The sequence below is a fragment of the Onychomys torridus genome, chromosome 4 (genome assembly GCF_903995425.1).
Source record: "Onychomys torridus chromosome 4, mOncTor1.1, whole genome shotgun sequence".
Classification (NCBI taxonomy): Eukaryota; Metazoa; Chordata; class Mammalia; order Rodentia; family Cricetidae; genus Onychomys; species Onychomys torridus.
The window spans coordinates 113,651,242-113,669,801 of NC_050446.1; the positions used below are offsets into that span (position 1 = coordinate 113,651,242).

At 38.6% G+C, this 18,560-nt stretch overlaps 1 long non-coding RNA gene across 1 annotated transcript in view; it reads right to left on the reverse strand.

Moving 5' to 3' along the window:
- Positions 1 to 648: 648 nt before the first annotated feature.
- LOC118583026 overlaps positions 649 to 18,560 on the reverse strand; it is a 93,243-nt gene continuing 75,331 nt past the window's right edge. Inside the window, exons 2-3 of the long non-coding RNA XR_004944813.1 lie at positions 4,513 to 4,738; positions 649 to 761 (exon numbers count right to left, since the gene is read on the reverse strand). This is a non-coding gene — a long non-coding RNA (uncharacterized LOC118583026). The remainder of the gene's footprint in view (positions 762 to 4,512; positions 4,739 to 18,560) is intronic.

Sequence of the window (18,560 nt, forward strand, 5' to 3'; positions counted from 1 at the left end):
AAAAAATGAAAAGAATAGAAAAGAGAATTTGTGTGTTATCTTGAGATTACAAACAGAACAGGAAGTAGAGAAACAGATCTTTCTGGTGTCATTAGTGGACTGTGAGGAATTTCTTTGAGGTTCATGAGAGAATTCAGTGTTCACTAAATTATCAGGTGTTTATGATTACCTAAAACATGCCAAGAACTCTGCCAGTCACTACAGCTGAGAAAGTTATACAACATTTGTGGAAATAAAACTGTGTCCTTGCCCTCAGATGGCAGACAGAATTTGTGTTGAGGAGATTGTGAAGGTTTGGAGAAGAAAATTGACCGAGGACTTGTAATAAGATCATCACATATTGATGAACACTCTGCAGAATACCAAGGATGCTCAAAACTGGTACAGTTCTTCCGAAAGTATTCCACGTTGCCTTGGCAGGAAGGAAGAGAACAGAAGTTTGACTTGATAAAGAGCTAAGAAGTTTCAAGATGGATTGATGAAATTAAAGGTAAGATTTAAAAAAATGGTTGCAGTGATGAATAATCAAAAATTCAAGCAGAAGGCAGAGAGTGAAGGGTCAATAGAAGAGTAAGAATAAAGGACTTCCATGGGACAGTTAAGGGAATCAAGCCTTTATTTGTAGCCATGTTCTAACTGTAGTGAGAACAGCCTTCAGGGATTGAAAAGGGGAGGTGTGCTTAAAGCCTACTGGAGATGAAGTTAATTGAAGCTGAAGTGGTTACAGATGGAATATCTCAGATATGAATTCAATGATGATCCTGAAAAGAGATAAAACAAGGAATAAACACAAATCAGTTGTCATTGTCCTGTGAATGAGTTGGTAGATGAATGAAGCTGTTCCAGTGAGCTTCTAGGGTATTAAGTTTAAAGATATCCTGGGCATGCATCTTTAGGACCTTACAGTCAACCTTGAATGTATTTCTGATTCAGAAACAGTTTCTGAAGCAGTAAGCAGCACTTTTATGCAAATTAAAATAAATTTATGTATCTTATTGTATGGCTCATGCCTGTTGTCCTACTATTTAGGAAGCTGTGGCATGAGGACTGTTGGGAGTTTGATGAAAGATTGGGCAGTAAGTACCATATCTGACTTGGTTAAAATGTATGGCCCTGTCTCAAGAAATAACACTTCTCCCTTCAAAACAATAGCAACAACAAAATAAAAACACAGAAGTGAAATCTCCTACCTTTTCAAAATTTGTTTAAGGACATCTAAAACACACTTTGATTTTTTTCTTCCTTTTTTGTTTCAAAATATGTCAGAATGTTTGAAGTCATTCTCTTGTTATCAGAAGTGATGAATACAGGTGTGCTAAGGAGTATGGGATACCTGTACAGAGATATGAAAGGTTGGCCAGCATCTAAACTCTACTCTATGCTCTTATAGGAGACAAGATTTTTTCTATGCAGAACGAAGATTCAGCAGATGAAATTATTTTACTTTTGCAGCAAAGCAAGGCAAGGCAACTTCTGTGTGAGATAGACACCATATTAACTTTTCATTAATATAGACTAAGGGAAGCTGAAGTTGTCTCCTTAAGCAATACTATACTAGATACTTGTCTTATTATTTAATTATATCCAATTGTTCAGAGAAGCAAGCCAGAATGACAAGAGGCAGCGTACATCTGATAGACACTATATAGGATGAGTTGAACGATGGCTGTCTACTGTTACTTCATACTATTGATTCTGATTTGAAAGTCTCAGAAACCCTTCCAGAGGTTTCCTGTTATTCTTTCCCATCAGTCTGCATGCCAGGTTACCAAATGCCTACCACAATGAGCAAATTCTGTAATTAGCTCAGTTAGAATTCCCTAAGATGTGTGACCTGTGTCAAGTGATTTGATCATCCTGTCTCACTGAAATGTGTACATCATAATCTTTGTTTTACAAGTGAAAGAGTTGTTTCATAATTCATGTGCTTCCATTCATTTGGCTGTTTGTCCCTGTGCTTTTTCCAATCTGGATCAGGCCCTCTGGATAAATGAGACAATTGAATAGCTTGAACTGTTTGGGAGGTATCCAGGCTGTGGGACCAGGACCTGTCCTTAGTGCATGAGCTTGCTGTTTGGAACCTTGGGCTTATACAGGGACACTTTGCTCAGCCTGGAAGGAAGGGACTGGGCCTGCCTGCACTGAATCCACCAGGTTTAAATGAATCCCCAGGGGAGTCTTGGCCATGGGGGAGATGGGAATGGAGGGGAAGGTGGGGGGTAAGGGTGGGAGCGGGGAGGACAGGGGAACCCATGGCTGATGTGTAAATTTAAAACACAAATATAATAATAACAAGTGAAAGAGTTGAGATTTCAGGGTAAAATTTCTTACCCAGGAGAAATATCAACAGCATCTGGATGATGCTGTGATCTGAACCCAGACCAGGCCAATGGCAAAGCCGGCTCTCATTTCAAAAATTCTATGGAACTGACAGCCTTTTGAGAGCTCACTTATATATCTTGTGACTAAAGCTTATTATTTTATTGTTGATTCAAGTTATACCAACACTTGGTTCCTAGTTGACTCCAGCTAAGCACAGGAATCTCCTCATCCTCATGGATTGTATGTTACTAATCCAGGGGAGCACAGGAGGATAAACTTGCCTTTCCTGACCCATTCCAGAATCAAGATTTTATGAGGGACCCTGAACAGTCCTTCCCTAATAGGAATGTCCCTTTCCAGCTTCCTTACTGAGCTCGTTGCTCTTTTAGCATTATAATCTCCAATGAATAGAAGCATAACCAACACATAAAGAAGAAAAAAAATCTATTGACGGTTTCACATTATATATTCAACTAACTCCCAATAGAAAATTTATGGGCATCAGGATAGGATTTAATAGTATGATCATGACACATAATGGAAATAGTGATTTGTCAACATAATGGTAGAAATATGTTACTGAGATCTGTTGGAGTCAAAATAAAATATAATTTTGGCATATAGAAGAATATTTCAAGAAGTGGACTTTACAAATATCTCTTTAGCCATCAGCCACATATTGAAAGGTGGCAAGCATGTTTGTGTTTATCTCATTGCATTCTGTGTTGGAACAATTTGTGAATATGTTTGGAAACTGCTTTTATTATTATTGAGATTTTTCTGCAATGGCCTCTCACTGCTGGAGATAGTATAGAACCTAACATTCTGATAACACATAGCTACACTCTCAGGGTCACCAGCTTAGCAAAACAAACTCTGCTGAGATTGGATTGTTTTTGCTTGCTGTGCAGTACAGGAGAATTATTTTTAAACTAAAGAAAACTTTCATTTCAAAGCTGATATCTAAATAAAGAAACATATGGATGAGGCTTTTTTATTTGTAGCTTGATATGAGCTAGAATAGCACAGGACTTGGGAAGGCATCACTGGCAAAGGAATGACTTGGAAGGGCAAGTTTCCATAAAGGGAAAAAAATCCTAAGGAAAATAGCCTCATTGCCCAAGACCAAATGTGAAGGAGCTGCTGTAGTGTGGCAAATGGATGTCTCGGCTTGTTTGTTTGTCTTGTCACACATGAGTACAGGGAGAGTTGGTGAAGTTTGAAAAGATGACCTATGATCCAGAGAGCTACAACCTTCAGCATTTAATATCATTCCCTACTTCTACATTTTTCTCTCTTTGTCTCTTCTGTCTGTCTGTCTCTGCCTCTGTCTCTGTCTCTGTCTCTCTCTTTCTCTCTCTCTTCACCTTGGGGAGAATGCATTATTCTCTAATCTTAAGATGCCTTACTCAGCCTTGATGCAGGGGGAGGGGTTAGGTCCAGCCCCAACTTGGTATGCCCGCCTGTGTTGACTACCCAAGGGAGGCCTTACCCCCTATGAGAGGGGATAGGGGTGTGATGGGGGAAGGTGAGGGAGAGCAGGAGAATAGAGAGGGGGAACAGGGGTTGGTATGTAAAAGAAAAGAAAAAAATTTCAAAAAAAAAAAAGATGTTTTAAATGGTGTGAAAGTAATACTTAAAAATCACTCTTCAGGGTTTAGTTAGAGAATCAGAACCATTATACATTGGGTACAGGAATTTAAGTTGTAGACACCCATGTGACATTCTTTTTAAATATGTTGTTTATGCAGCTGGTGCTGGGACTGGTGTCTTCAGAGCAGGCCAGAGGAAGGTGAAAGCAAAGAGACAGAGTAGGTAACATTAAAGACCAGCAGGAGCCCACAGAGTGTGCTGGAACCTGTCAGCCTTGTTGCCTCTGATCTGGGTGTGGTGAGTATTCTACAGAAGCTGCACCTCTTTGTCATATATTAAGTATGTACGTGACCTGGGAGACACAGAAGTTTAGAGTAGTTTCTGAGAAAAGGGCAACAATTGCAAGCCCAGCTTCTGTCATACATAAATGTTACTACGATTGATAATTCTGTGTATAGTGTCAAAAGCATCTTCCCAGGTCACTCAAAGGTAATGGTAAGAGGCTAGTGACTCATAGCTACCATCCAACTCTGTAAAAACGTCTCTTGCCCATAAACACTAGAAACATACACAGATCTTAATCATGCTAAGACTTACCTTCACCACACCTACCCTTACAGTGACTCTTCCTCTAAGGTGAAGTTGCATAACAATTCCACTAAGAGTTGAGCCAGGGAATGGTGAAAAGGAGTGAATCCAATTGCCAAAGGCAGGTGATCTGGTCCAAAACCAAGCCCACAGCATCACCAGTTAGCCATGTCTATACATCTTATATGAAGATATATCAAGCCTCCTCTTCCCCATGACCATTTTCTCATATTCTCTGTAAAATGGATAAAACACAGTTAGCTGTGGTCAAGCACACATGGAAGACCTTAGTATAAAGATAAGTAAGAAAGGGAAGGTAGTATACTTAAGGTATTTGAGTCATAACAGCATTCTCTTTGTGTGTGTGTGTGAGTGTGTGTGTGAGTGTGTGAGTGTGTGAGTGTGTGTGTGTGTGTATGTGTGTGTGTGTGTGTGTGTGTGTGTGTGTTTGGTATTTATAAGCATTGCATAGGTTTTCTTCTTCTAGACGTTTATAATTATGATTTTATAATCAAGTTATGATTTTCTTTCCTCATAAAATAGTTATATCCATTGGTTGAAGACATTTTTAAAGACTGCCCATTCAGAGCTCAGATTCTTTGTTAGGTAATATAATTGTAAAGTAAATACAAATAATATATATTATATACAACATGCACACAAAGTTGGGTGGGTAAGGAGGCCTGGATGTAGAATGAGTTGCTGGTGAAAGGATGGATAGATCAAAGTATGTTGTACAAAACTCTCAATGGATATGCTTTTATTAAGCAGCCCTAGACACCAAGAAACAAACTCTGGAAAACAGGACATTCTTTGAGGAAGGACCAGGTGAAGAATCCAATCATTAATAAAAAGACTAGTTGTCCCAAGAGAAGGTACACTGCCAAAGAAAGAAGGTCCGTGGAAATAAAGAGAGCTGTTGCTCTTCCTTTATGTGTCATCATGGATATTAGATTCAATTGAATTTCATCTATTTTATTTCTCAAAGATGTTGCACACCTAACCTGTACTTATATCTTCTACCTCAGGGAGGGTATATGAGTTTCAAAAGTATCTACCCCCACTTTTCAACAGTAAAAATGAGAGGTTAGTGACTCATTGCTGCCCTCTAACTCTACAGGGGATTCTCTTAAGGGCCATTCTAACCAGAAACACAAAAGGGAAACACATGTCAGTCTAGCCATGTTGAAATATCATGGAGTCATCACATCCACCCTTAAGGTTGTTGTCTTCTCCCCTAAGGCTGGAGGACTTGTGACTATAACAGAATAGCTTCTGGGTGACTTTTGAAATTAGAACAGAAAGGAGAGTATAATGTGTTTGTCTTGTCTTATTCTCTCTATGGAAATTCAGGTACCCTGAGATCTTTACAGTATAAGGTAATAGGAAAGCTTTCTGAGGCTGAATACTGAAGAGACAACATCAAGTAACTATCTATCTGGGATTAGATTCCTGAAGGAGCTGCAATTGCTCCTGAGCAGAGGCAAGACATATAAGTCTATATGAATACATCCCCCAGCTTTGCATTGCCCCAGTGGACACTGCCTAGTGACAGTCTTTGAATGAGCCTGAAGATTCAAAATCTCCAACCAAACTGAGGGTCCTCTGAAGGGTCTGTCTGAATTCTTAAGCCACAGAATCTACAGAAAAGAACTATTATTTAAAACATAAAGGAAGCATATGGATTGCAAGAGAATATAGAGACATATGACCAACAAGGATAGGGGCAAAGTAGAATAGTATAAACAGAATACATGATAGTATATATAGAATATAGTAGTAGCTTCAGTAGTACTTGCATTTATAGTAAAAAAAAAATAAAATTTATACCAGTAACTGGCTCACACATGCAATTTATGTCTTTTATCCATAAAAGAACAAAAATGAGAATAACATTGGTTGTCCCCATTTTATAGAGGGAAAACCAGAAGTGCAAGGATATGGATTAAACTGTATAAGCTGCCCACAAGTAAGGAAGACAGGAGAAGGATCCTGATATTATAGCTACTGAGTCTGAAGATTTACATAAAATAGAAAGAAGGACTCTTAAAATAATGACTAAGAATAACTAGCATGTGTTTAATACTTACCCTCTCTGTCAGTCACTTTGCTAAGGACTTTAAAAGACTTGTCTTAATGGGCAATGAAATTGAATGGTTGGATAGGCATGTAAATGAGCCTGATAACATGAAATAGACAGCTTTGTCAGAGGTATGGGGAGAGATAGGTTCAAATTTACTTTCCCTTAGTCATGAATTTTGGAAACTATTTTAAATACTGCTGAATAGAAATGCCCAAGAAGGTCATCACAATCCCCATAAGCAGGAACACAAACAGTAGTCTAACAAAAATAGCAATGTAGGTTTCAAATTAAACACAAGCACTCCAAATCACAGACAATCTATGTGGCCCATAAGCCATCACTCATAAACGTCCTTTTATTTTAAGCTGACATTCTCAATAACTTTGAATAGCACTGGAAGAGAATGTAATAAAGACCCAGCCTGCAGGCCTACTTTAGAAATTATTATTAATATTCCATGATGCAACATTCATTGTGAGTCACTCATAATAATTCTCAGGGCCAGAATAAAATGAAGTTCTTTTTTTCTCATTTACTAGAGTAACCTTCCTAAATTAAAGCAGATGCAAATCACGGCTTGCCCACACATATTCTCATTCTGCTACCAGATATTTATCTGACAAATCAAAGCCTTCTTAAGAATTGGCATTCACTGCAAAATGAAATCTGGGAAGATGGAATAAGGAAAATTTTCTCTGTAATATATGTAGGTTATTTTTACCTTCCTATAATTATGATCACCATTCTCCTCCATCATCACATGTGTGGGGATCATTTGGATTTGGATTAAGTTGTGAAGGCAAAAAGTATCCTATTTAACAAGTAGCCACAGCCTTTAATTAGAAAATGTGTGGCTACTAGGGCACACAGAACCACTGTATGGTATACACACTGACACCTCCACCTGTCACCAGGCCTTCCCTCTTCTTAATAACATAATCAATAAATTATTTTCCAAACAATTATGTACCCAAACCTAGAAAGGAGAGCTTGTTTGACTGGTATCAACCTTGCTGGCCTTGCATCCTTTCTGTTCTCATTGCAACTGTGTTCTTCCTACTTATGTCACTGCTTTCTTGAAGCAGTGAGGCACCAAAGGGAATAGGCTACAGGGTCCTTCCATCACCGACTAGTTGACTGTACACTAGACCACCCACCTTTAGCCGTCTTACTTTCTACCTTCTCATGTTCTTAAGTGGTGCCAGTCAATTTGATGTGGTTCTAGCCTACCATGTTTTAAATGTTTTAATGTTGCTGTTAATGAAGAAAATTGTGTTCATCAATATTCATGAAACACAAATAAATAATATGTGTGTCTCAAAACTTCACTGCCCTTCTAGGTCTTGAGGAACTATTGGGCACACAGGCCTATGCTTGCTCTTCGCACAACATTGTCTTCACTCCCAGGGCCATCACCTCCATCTTCACTTGACTGGAAAACTTTAAATAACAAACATGTGGACATATGACTAGAATGGTAGCAGTAGAAATCGTCAGTCAGCACATTTCATACAGATTGTTAGGCTAAGTAGTAGACAAGGAGGCGGGAGAAAAAAGGGTTTCCAGTGAATCTCAAGCGCCCTCACAATGTGTGGGTAACAGAATAGGTTGTGGTAACAGGATAGAATTCAGACCAGTTTTCATTCCACTTCTATGACATATGATCTTTTTTTTATTATTTTAGGAGTTAAAATTAAAACTCTAATGTCATTTTTTTCATTTTTCACAAAAGTCAACTCTTTCGTTATTGTGTATTGTGAGGATTAAGTTATCTCTTGTTACTTTACCTGACATGCAATGTGCTTCTCATGTGGCATCTATTGCTTTACAAGCATTTAAATGCATTTTCCAACTGAGAAGTTAATTCTGCCACAATTTAAGATGCATCCTTCTCCTATCCACTCCCCCTAAGCTCCTGAGATTTACCTTTGGGCACTTGCCCTTGGCCCTTGTTATTTTGTTGCCTTACTTGTAGGAATTATAGATTCTTCCGCAATATTTTTGTCCCAGTCTTCATGTCCTCTTTGATACAGGCCTAGCAGCAAACTTACTCAAGTCTCCCAGTGGGATCTCCTTGAGTACCACAGAAACAAACTAAAGTAAAAACAATTCCAAACTCACACTGACTTGACTTAGGTTCATGGTTTGTGTCTTTATAACTCTACACCCTAATATTTTTTGTATCTAAATAGGTAAACAGGAAATTTTTTGTACATGTATGTTTCAGAATTATATGTTTTTCAAAAGATTCTTGTTTTATAATTAGAATATTTTTTGTGAATCATGTACTTTTTCATTCACTTCTTGGAGAGTCATCTAAGATCCTACATACTATAGGAAAGTGCATCCTCCTGGTCCCTACTAACTTCACCTTACTGGAAAGGAAGCATTCCCAAACCCCAGGTGGTTCAAATGAAAGTTTAGGGTTTAGCAATGCCTTCTTTGATTCACTCCATTATTTCACTTTCAACTATCTTGACTTCGGTATCTCACATCACCTCTAGGCAGTATGAAACTGGCTTAGACTTGAAGCTTCTAAATATTTTTGGGGGGCCATTTAATGACACAGCATGTGTCATATGCACAGAGACAGGCCCAAATGTAGATCTTAATCCAAATTGGGGCAAAGTAGACCAAGTCATACCAGAAAAACTCATCTGAATTTTCTAGAAAGTAAAAGAAATTTAGAAAAACCTGTAAGTTATAACTAACCTGAGCTGTAAACATGAAAATGAGAGTGTGTGGGCTATGAGTGTGAACAAAAATTACTGCAGATAATTTTGTGTAAAAGTGAGTAAATAGTAGGGCAACTTTAATGCTATTTATTTCCAGATTTGAGTCTTGTTTTAGGATCCCTGTGTCCTCTCTGCATATATACAGATTTAAGACGTAGGATTTTTCCTCTCCCCCATCCTGTAGTGTTCTCTGAAGTACTGTTACCCCATCAGCTTCCAATTTACAAAAAAAAATTTCTATAGGCCGTGGGGTACAGGCATTGTTCTTTAAAGACAGCTCTAATTTAATTAATAAATAGTTGTTTTTTAAAAAGTCTCAAATCACTAAACATATCCATGGAAGATCAAGTGTTTGCCATACAAGTAATCAAATAAATAGATTGAACAGGAAGAAAATGACTCTGGAACTCTCACTGTTCTATTATTAACTAGCAATCTACATATTTTCCCCCAATTAATGCCTCGAATGGGGTCTGAGTCAGTTGAAACCTAATTACTGGCTTATCGCTTTGTTAAGTCCCACAACAGTTGCTGTGTCTGCTTCATTTGTGTATGCTCTGCCACTACTACCCCATAGGATGTCAGTCACCATTTGTCACCAGAAGTCCCTGCAGTAGCTAGAGCTTTCTGTGGAAATGTATATCACTTACCATGTCAGTAGGCAGAACAAATGCTTTGTTGCTCATTCCTTATTTACCAAAGATGAAACATCTCTGGCACTGGCCATCCCAGGCATTTCTCCTATACGTGCATGATAAACTACTAGATTTTTCTTTAATATTCAATGACTGTCATCTCATTAGACAAATGAGCATATAAATAAACAAGCAAAGTCTGTCCAATCAAATGATACCCTTGCTTACTTCCCATTCTATCCTGGGACTAGATCATAGGCATATTATTAGCTTATTGGCCCAGAGCAGGTTATGACTGGCCTTCAATGTAGGAAAATGAATATCAGCTTGACTGCCCCACATTACAGTTAACAGGAGTTAATCCAGAGAATCTTCCCGGCAGGGACATATTAGGAATTTATTCATAGTGCTCATGCTAGGTTTTTTTAATGCCTGTGTGTCACCACATACCTTTCACTAGGATGTTCTGAGATTTGCTATTTTAGCTTTCTCCACTCTCCTTAGCATCCAAGATAATGAACATAGTAGTTCCTTGCTACTTCAATGACAATATTAAAGCTTGTAGGAAGCAGAGATCACATATTTCTGCTTATAACTTGATATTCTCAATTCTACTCACCTTCTTTTTTTTTCCCCATTGGAAAAATCTGTGTGTATTGTCTCCTTATTTACTCAAATTATTAATCTTACTATGAAGTCACAAGTATGAACAGAGAAAAGTCCAAAATGTAGACAGTGGGAAAGGTATCTAGGGGATGATGAATACCCCACCACATCTGGGACAAAGCACTATATACAATCTGAGTCATGTCTGCATCACAGCTGGATTGCTTGGCAGTTTCTCCATCCTGTGATCACAGTGGACTGCCTAGTCAAATTGTAGTCAGTGCTTTTCTTGGTTGAAGTTGCCATGAGTTTAGTTTTGAACTTTGTTTGTAATTCTTGTCTTTACTTCATTCAATTCTATTCTTTCTATAGGACCTAGCCTGTATGACCACCTTTGACAAGACTTCTATAATGCTTAAAAGCCATCCAAGTCTGTTCCTCCTGGGAGACTTTGCTTCTTCCTGTTCAAGAGCTTTCAGGTTGTGCTGTCAAGTCACTAGCGTGAGATTTCTCCAACTTCTTTCTGTGGGCATTTAGTGCTATGAATTTCCCTCTTAGCACTGCTTTCATAGTGTCCCATAAGTTTGGGTATGTGGTGTATTCATTTTCATTGATCTCTAGGAAGTCTTTAATTTCTTTCTTTATTTCTTCTTTAACCCATTGGTGATTCAGTTGAGCATTATTCAGTTTCCATGAGACTGTAGGTTTGCTGTAGTTTTTGTTGTTGTTGACATCTAACTTTAAACCATGGTGGTCTGATAGAACACAGGAGGTTATTCCAATTGTTTTATATCTGTTGAGATTTGCTTTGTGGCCAAGTATGTGGTCGATTTTAGAGAGGGTTCCATGGTATATTCTTTTTTGTTCAGGTGGAATGTTCTGTAGATATCAAATAAATCCATTTGAGTCATAACATCAGTTAAGTCCATTATGTATCTGTTAAGTTTCAATTTGGTCGATCTGTCCAGAGATGAAAGTGGGGTGTTGAAGTCTCCCACTATTAATGTGTGGGGTTTTATATGTGATTTAAGCTTTAGTAATGTTTCTTTTATATATGTGGGTACCCTTTTGTGTGACGCATAAATGTTCAAAATTGAGACTTCATCTTGGTGGATCTTTCCTGCAATGAGTATGTAATGTCCTTCATCATCTCTTTTGATTGATTTTAGTTTGAAGTCTATTTTGCTGGCTATTAGGATGGCTACACCAGCTTGCTTCTTAAAACCATTCGATTGGAAAGTCTTTTCCCAGCCTTTTATTCTTAGGAGGTGTCTATCTTAGAATTTGAGGTATGTTTCTTGTATGCAACAGAATGATGGGTCCTGTTTTTGTATCCATTCTGTTAGTCTGTGTCTTTTTATAGGTGAATTAAGTCCATTGATGTTAAGGGATATTAATGACCAGTGATTGTTCTTTCCTGTTGTTATTTTTATTTTTTGGTGGTAGTGTGTGTGTACTTCTCTTTTTTGGAGTTTACTGCTGTGGTGTTATCTATTGCCTGTGTTTTCATGGGTGTATCTGGCTTCCTTAATTTGGAATTTTCCTTCTAGTGCTTTCTGTAGGGCTGGGTTTGTGGATAAGTATTGTTTAAATCTGGTTTTGTCTTGGAAGGTCTTGTTCACTCCATCTATGATGATTGAAATTTTTGCTGGGTATATTAGTCTAGGCTGGCATCCATGATCTCTTAGTGTCTGCATTAAATCTGCCTAGGTATTTCTGGCTTTCAAAGTCTCCATTGAGAAATCAGGTGTTATTCTGATGGATTTGCCTTTATAAGTCACTTGGCATTTTTCCTTTGCTGCCCTTAACATTCTTTCTTTATTCTGTACATTTAGTTGTTTAATTATTATGTGGTGAGGGTCCTTTTTTGTGGAGTCTTGTCTGTTTGGTGATCTATAGGCTTCTTGTATCTTCATAGGTATTTCCTTCTTTAAGTTGGGAAAGTTTTCTTCCATGATCTTGTTAAATATATTTTCTGTGCCTTTAAGTTGGTATTCTTCTCCTTCCTCTATCCCTATTATTCATAGGTTTGGTCTTTTCATGGTATCCCAAATTCCTTGGACATTTTGTGTCATGACTTTGTTGGTTTTACTGTTTTCTTTGACTGATGAATCTATTTCTTCTACCGTATCTTCAACACCAGAGATCTTCTCTTCCATCTCTTGCATTCTGTTGGTTATACTTGCATCTGAAGTTCCTGTTTGTTTACTCAGATTTTCTATTTCCAGCATTCCTTCTGCTAGTGTCTTCTTCATTTTTTCAATTTCCCTCTTCAGGTCTTGGATTGTCTCCCTTGCTTTTTCATTATTTTCATTCAAGGATTTATTGTTTTCTTCTGCTTTAATTGTCCTTTCCTCTAGTTTTTTATAGCGTTCTTCCCATTTTTTGTTTGTCTATTCCTCCATTTTATTTTTGATTTCTTCTATATAAGGCTCTAGCCTCTTCATGATGTTACTCATAAGGTTGTTTTCTTCTTCTTCTTCTATTCTGTGATGTTCAGGTCTAGCTGTTGGAGAAGGGCTAGGTTCTGGTGATGCTGTATTGCTCTTTATTTTGTTGTATGTACTTCTGCCTTGACGTCTGCCCATCTCCTCTTGTGTTTGTTCTTGGTCTTATCAGTGTACTTGGTCCAGAGAGAGCTGACAGATTTAGGGAGCCTCTCTCTGGTCCAGATGGAAGCTCTGGGCCAGATGGGAGCGCTGGTCCAGATGAGAGTGCTGGCCGGATAGGAGCTGGGGGGGCTGGGCTCTGAATCTCAGGAAGTCCCTGGAGTCTCCTTATCTTGTCCAGATGGGAGCTCCTCTTGTCCAGATGGGAGTTCCTCTGGTCTCTGGTCCAGACGGAAGTTCTAGGGCAGGATGGAAGCTGGGGGCTGGTCTCTGAGTCTCAGGAAGTGGCTAGGGTCTCAAGCAGATGGGTGTGGGGGCAGGATGTGGATACTGCAGTGTCTGCCTGCAGTCTTGGGAAAGGGGAGCCTTCCCGCAGGGCCCGCTGATTGGCAGGCAACTGGGGCCAAGTTGGTCAGGTCCTCCCGGAGTGGCATGTGTCCAGCGGTGGGATCCAGGTGCAGTTGCCTCTCTGACTATAACCCAGGCACTCACCTCTTGTCCAGATGGGAGTTCCGGGGGGGACCGGGTCTTTTTATTTTTAAGCATCTTCATGCCACATCGCTTAGCATTTTGTACTTGCCATTCATTATAACTGTTATGCCTCTAATTTTCAGAGCGTTATCCTTGGACTTGGAAACACACTCATAGAGAGAGCCAGATGAGCCTAATGGTTTAAGTCCCCTTCAGAACAGCTTCCAGCCAGCAGATGACTGGTGGAGGAGATAATGGCAGTGAATTTACACAATGGAGCTCATCTGGGATATGACTCAGGCTAGGACCATCCCTGAACGCACATACTTGCCTGAGACTTTTGCCCCCTTTGTTTGGTTTTTCCCTACTCCTTCATATTTTCTGTTGGAAACACTGTTCTTTTTTTTAATTTATTATATTTGTGTTTTAATTTTACACATCAGCCATGGGTTCCCCTGTCCTCCCCCCTCCTGCCCCCAACCCACCTTTCCCCCATCCCCTCCCCTCCATTCCCATATCCTCCAGGGCCAAGACCCCCCTGGGTATTCATTTAAACCTGGTGGATTCAGTACAGGCAGGTCCAGTCCCCTCCTTCCAAGCTGAGCAAAGTGTCCCTGTGTAAGCCCAAAGTTCCAAACAGCCAGCTCATGTACTAAGGACAGGTCCCGGTCCCACTGCCTGGGTGCCTCCCAAACAGTTCAAGCTGTTCAGTCATGCTGGAACTCTCATCCAATAACTGATGGAAGTGGATGCAGAGATCCTGGGCCAGGCCCCAGGTGGAGCTCCAGGAGTCCAATTGTTGAGAAAGAGGAGGGACTGTAAGATTGTGAATTGTTGAGACCAATATTAGAAAAGCATAGGGACAAATAGATAAAAAAAAAAATGGAAGCAAATGAATTATGAACCAAAGGCTGTGGAGCCCCCAGCTGGAGCAGGCCCTCTGGATAAGGGAAACATTGTTCTTAATAGTCACTTAAATAATAGATCTGCTTCATGACAACCTATGTCCAGCATCTTACCCCAGGATCTAGTCATCTTCTATGTAGAGCTGACCACTACATTCTGTTAGGTCACTCTGTGCCTCTATCCTTCTGTTCTCTAAGCCTTACCAAGACACCTCAGGCCATCCACCACCTTATCTAAACTGTGCTCTTCAGTTCCAGATACTCCTACACTCTCCAGGGAGTATGACCCCCAACCAGACCAAAGAAAATGCTGCTCTCTCCAAATATTTGATAGTCCAACACATTCCTCAAGATATTTGAGAAGCGCTTTCTCTCAAAATAAGAGTATTTTTTATTTCTTTTCTGGTTGAAAAATCAGTAGCCTATCTTTAAAATAATTTTGATGCTCTAATGTCTATTGCCTTTTGTCTTGCAGTTCTGTCCTCTTCTCTGGACCTCTCCTTGTCTTTTACACATTATAATTGCAGTGTTTTTCTTTACTTTGTCTAATTTTTCCCAGTAAGCATGCCTCTAGCTAAAGACAAGGAAGTTTTCTAAATCATTTTCATCCCCACAGAGTCCCATTCTGCTCAGCAGATGCTCAGCAAATATCCATGGCAACCTATAAATCACCTGTCCAGTAATCAATGACTCCTGGAGTTGAGACATCCTTGCTATGGTAGTGTTACCAAACTAATCAGAAATGCAATTTTATTTTGTAGCTGTCCTGTGTTCCACATTGTAGGTCACAAATTGTCCAAGTCAAATCACACTCATAGACAATACCAAAATATGTAATAGTGATGTGTTTAATTCTCGTTAGTAGACTTGCTTGCCAAATTTATTTGGACACTTTAAAGAAATGGAACATCAATTTAATTTGGTATAGAATAATTAGATTCTATAGTCTTAGCCATTTAAGAGTTACCGAGTTGAACAGTCAAAGCACATTTACACAAAGACAGTTGTATATGGAAGGATGCTGGTGCTTCTAATTATCTCTACTGAGGGGTGGACCAGAGCAACCTTGATTTCAGTACTGATAAGAACACAGTGCCACTAGTTGATAACCTCAAAGCTCTGATCTCCTTGGGTTTGCCAATGGCTCTGTGAGATAAATGCTGTGTGCCCATGCTTCCTGGAAGCAATTTCTTTAAAAACTAAAATTAGTATTATCCTCATTGCCCCTTATACTCAATTATAACTGTTGAGAATTACTTTGTAGATTAGTCAGTAACTCAATTTCTGCTAAATCTTATAAGCCAAAAATGGGAAACACACACAATCTTTTATTGCTTTAGCCTTGTCTGTGACCTATACACTAGAAATGTTGCCTAGCTCTTATCTAAAGCAAAATCTACTTAGTGGTAGGTAGAGGTTTTCCCTCTTGATAGCCAACCAGGATTGATCACATATTGCTCATAAAAATGATGAATAAACAAACACTATCCTACTCTTCAAATAAATGACTTGGAAATTCTAACATTAAGCTTTCTATGATGTATATCTTATTTGGGTGAATGTGAAGTAAAATGCTGTTTTATTTACATTTGTTTTTAATGGGTCTAACTCCAAACAACTTTTAGAAGGTAATAAAATGTGGAGTCTCTTACTTATACCCAGTCCTCATTATCTCTGCCCTTTAATTTTTTTCTTTCAACATTTTATATCAGTTGGTTTATGTCACCCTATAACAAACATCTAAACTTGATAACCTAAGAAACCCACTTATTTTTGGTAATTCTGTGGTTTTGAATGAGTGGTTTGGCTGGTTCAAGCTCATTATTCTTCAAGCTCTTGTAAACTGCATGGTAACCAGGCAACTCTGTTAATTTAATTTGGTTTTCTCATGTGCTCATATCCTACTAGGAACAACTGGTGAACTTGTCTCTACTCCCACCCCCAAGTCTCATATTTCACTGTCATTTGTTCATAGTGAAGAGAAAAGAGCAAAGATGAATTGTGAGGACCCTTGAAGCCACAGGTTCGGGACAATGTTTCTACTAAGGTATGTTAGTTATTGGAAGCCTAGGCTTCATGACTAGAGAAAGCTCTCAAGCTGAGAGGAAAGCAGCAGAGTGAAGATTCTGGAAAGCATGGAATCTTTGAGTCATCTTTAAAAACAGCCTTTATCTCCCCCAGTTTGTCAAATGTGCTATGTTCCAAGATGTCTTAAGTATATATATATATATATCTTATCCTAAAAATTTTGACTAAGATGTTATCATTTGAGAAACATCATAGAAAGATGAATAATTTGTAATCATCTGTCTGTCTAGACAATGCTGCTGAAAAACTGCTCTATGCCCTCTATATCCACAACATAGACTTTCCAAATATAAAGAAGAACATGTATGCATGAAGAAGTATATAAAATGAACATTCTGTGTTCCAAGAGGGATGTTTTATATTTTGTGTAACAGAAATATTACTGACAACAAAATAATGTAATAGAAAGTATATACACGTGCATTCATTGAATACTTAAATATGTGTAATTGTCTTTGCATCCATCTTTAACACATAAGCTAACTGCATACTTATAATACCTATTTTACAAATGAGGATACTAAAATTTTTATGAATTGGATAATACACCTCCAGTTATTAGATAACAGAAATAGGTACTGAAGTTTTGTGTCACAACAAAAAATCCACTTGCTCTCATAGGTGGCTGTCTCTAACTTCATATCAGTCCCCAGCAATGTTCTCTATCTCTGCTGCGCACTGAAGTCAATTGCTTCAAAATATGCTTTTTTTTGTTTTGTTGTTTGTTTGTTTGTTTGTTTGTTTTTTGAGACAGAGTTTCTCTGTGTAGTTTTGTGCCTTTCCTCGAACTTACTCTGTAGTCCAGGCTGGCCTCAAACTCACAGAGATCCACCTGGCTCTGCCTCCCAATTGCTGGAATTAAAGGCATGCGCCACCACCACCCAGCCAAAATATGGTTTTAGTACCACCCCCAAAGGTACAATCCATGGATCCACAATAGCAACATCACCTGAGCTTGCTTGCAAATTCTCAGATTCCTTCCTCAGGCCTGTAGGATTACAGCATCCAGGATAGAACTTGGCAGTCTGTATTTTTAAAAATCTGGATGGCTATTTCTGGTGCATTTGGAAGCTTGAGACTGATCGCTTATCACTATGTATAATACTCAATCCTGTACATGAGCCCTGAGACACCTGAGTTCTTTCTTAGACTTACTGAACCAATGCCTTCAAATAGTTCTCTGGGCAATTCTGGTGCACTTAGGATTGAAAAATCACATCTTTTCTCTAAGTAGATTTCAGTATATACTTAATTATATTCCAATGTATATGCATCAGTATTTATCATACTTACATAGTTTCTCTCAGAGAGAAGCATAACAAATGCAAATTTTCATTCAGAGAAGTATATCTAGTTTTAAAGCCAAAGGATTCTCAATCTTTGACAACAGTCAATTACTTCAGGATTCCAGGATGACAGGATGATCAGTGCTTCATCTATGATTAATGTTATCTGAGCTATGAGCAATGGAATGAAGTGTCCCTCAGACCTGTAACCTGGGTTGCACATCTCAGATGAAGCCATTATCCTTTCTATGGGGATAAATCACATGCTCAAGCATGACTACCTTCAAGATTAGACTCAGAAGCTGAGGCCCAGGGTACATATTGGTGCTCCCGTGCCAAATAAGAAATCACATTCAAATTCTTCTAGAAATTGTCGTTTTCAATTTCTACCAGAGCATCTGAGAAATACTGACCCATCACTAATTGGCCCCTTAGTTCTGAGTGCTAGAATAGAAGGAATTAGGTTCAAGAAGTATTTCTGTTGCCAGCTATCTGGAAACTTTTAAAAAAAAATACCACACTTGTTAACTTTTATCTCCCTTGGTAACTTTCATTGAGAACTGTCTGTGAAGGACAGAGAATCTATACTTTGTAAAAATGATTTTCTTTTTTTTAATTTATTTTTAAATTATACTCTTC